The following is a 2,746-nucleotide window of genomic DNA, read 5'->3' as shown; positions in this document are numbered from 1 at the left end:
AGATGGGAGGGGTTGGACTTCAGAGCTGAGGCCACGACTTCACAGTCAGTCTCTGAGAGCCCACAACCGATCAGTCTGTGATCAGAGAAAATATGAAAGGTTTCAAGAAAGTTACTGTACATGAAAATAGCATTTCCTTCATTTTTCTTTACAAGAGATTTAATTTTTTTTTTTACATTTTATTGACCCAATATGCAGACATTTTTGATCTATCAGCCCCAAAATTATAGATATTTGTTTATTTTGATCGTTAAAAAAAAGAAAAGAAAAAGAACTGCAACTTTTTTTGTTTAATCTATGTTTCATAATTTCTGAGATAATCAACCATTGCCACATATTTTACATAAAAATGCCTTTATTTAAAGGACAAAAACACATATTTAATTAAGGTATGTGACATATGAAGCTAAAATTAACAGCAATCGTTATATACTGTACATTCAAACTTTGGACCATAACATTTTTTGATGATGATGGAGCAGAAATTATTTTAAAAATGTAATAATTTGGGAGCCACCCAGGTCTTGAAAATGAAAAATAGAGTTACACACTACAGCATCAGATTTTACTCGACATGGGTTTGAGGAATTGTTCAGTGAGCATAAATCCAGAAGCTTTCGGTGAAGTTCCAGTGTGAGGCTGACGCACAGATACATTAATGTGACATCACTTACCGTTTTAGGGAGGACTCACAGCAGCGTGTTAGTTCATGCTTTAAAGACAGTGATGTCCCAGAATTCAAAGAAAAAAGCAGTGTTTTTAGCAGTTTATGAAAGATCGACAAACTCTAACATAACGTGATCCAAATCATCCATGAAGTGAATTTAATCAGCTACAGTCTGTAGTACCAGTCTGTACCACAAGGTGGAGAAGAGAGTCTAGAGTTTTTTTGGCTGGGGCAGTTCATGGAGCTCTCTACACTCTCTGTGACACCACCTGTGAGACTCAAATAAAATAAGAGAACATTATATCCCCTTTCACATTAGAGCCACAACAGGACCCACAAGAACATGGGAACAAGTAAAAGTGGAATACAGGAGTATTCTACAGAATGGTAATATTTATCTCTTAGATTGCTTTTCGTCTCTTGGCAAGGTAATACTGGCCTGTAATACTCTGTTAGTTTGTTCATAACAGCAACCAAGAAAAGGGCAGAGGAAAAAAAGACAGGTGGTGGTCCTGCACCCCCTCGTCAACAAGTTGGTTAAGTGAATAATACCCTCACGGGAATATCGATATCTCTCTATGAGCACACTGTCGCGCTGAGCTAAAGGATCCTGTCTGTCCCGCAATATACGCTGAATTCTGAGGACTCTCCTTATCAATCTTGCACCTTCCGCAATGGGTGGCTCGCGTATACGGACAGGCTTCCCAAATCCACCTTCGCTTTTATAGCCGTGGTCTCTCATCTTGATTACACGAAGTAATTTACAATTACTACTCTGAAATATGAATTACATCTGTAATAATCACATACATGTAATAGAATGTTAATAGTTCATTTCCCTTTTTTAGGAAATGACCTGTATGTATCTGTGTGACATCAATAAAAGGATCAAGTGCTGCATTATCTTTAGTTACATTGATGTTATTTATTTATGGTGAAACAGTGGTGGAATATCGCTGTTGCTTTCGTATAAATGAAGCGGACATACCTGCGTGGCCGCGATCTAATCCTGTTTACATAAAGTAAACCTGCTCCCGAGCAGGTTTACGCTTACGGCTCTGTTGCTATGACAGCAAGTCCCGGATGAGCTTCGGGGAACCGAACGATCCAGGATCACGCGAAATCGTCAACAATCTAATCCAGCTAACTTACTTAGCGAGGTACGAAGAACGGGCCCCTGGTCACAATGACTTGTGAGTGCGGATTCATTTTATATTACGGGGCGACTGTGGTTCAGGGGGTTGGGAAGCTCATCTTGTAACCGGAAGGTTGCCGGTTCGATCCCCAGCTCTGTCTGTCCTTGGCAAGACACTTTACCCTACCGCCTGCTGGTGTTGGCCAGAGGGGCCGATGGCGTGATATGGCAGCCTCGTTTCATCAGCCTGTCCCAGGGCAGCTGTAGCTGCCTCCACCAGTGTGTGAATGAAGGAATAGTGGAATTGTAAAGCGCTGTAAATGCAATCCATTATTAATATACACAAACTACACCTTTCTTGGCTGCTACCTCAAAGCACATTGTGCGCTGTCAATCTTGCGTGCTGCACAATAACATGTAATATTTAGTACCTACTGTTATCTCCTGTTAGCTAGTTTATTGTGATGGTGCTGTATTTGTTATGTTGCTCTTTTTGTTTGTTTTCTCATCTGTTTTGTCTTATTACAGGTGATCCAGGTGTTTTGTTTGTTTTCTTTTTCTCTTCTCCCTTTCTCACCAGTCTCTTCTCCTCTTTTTCTTTCTCTTCCCTCTCTTTCTTTCATTCTTTCTCCCTGTCCTATCCCCCAGTCATGTCTGTCCCGTCTGTAGCAACTGAAAATAAAATAAATTCATAATTATAATAAAGGTCAATCAAATGGACCAATATGGCAAGGCCATGATGATCCACTTGGTAAAATAAATCCGCTTGGCATCTTTCTTGGCCTTCAGACAACAATTCTGATGGCTAAGATCCAAACGGGACACAAAAAAAAAAGAAAAGAAAACGAAACTACAAGGTGAAACTGTTAGCACATCTGGACCCACCGAGCCTTTTTGCAGCTCTTCACAAGTGCAATCACTCTGTGTCGTCCCTGCTCTGCTAT

Source organism: Haplochromis burtoni, unplaced genomic scaffold (assembly GCF_018398535.1).
Source record: "Haplochromis burtoni strain Fernald_Lab_line unplaced genomic scaffold, NCSU_Asbu1 Contig_631, whole genome shotgun sequence".
Classification (NCBI taxonomy): domain Eukaryota; kingdom Metazoa; phylum Chordata; class Actinopteri; order Cichliformes; family Cichlidae; genus Haplochromis; species Haplochromis burtoni.
Note: the sequence above shows the minus strand (reverse complement) of the source record.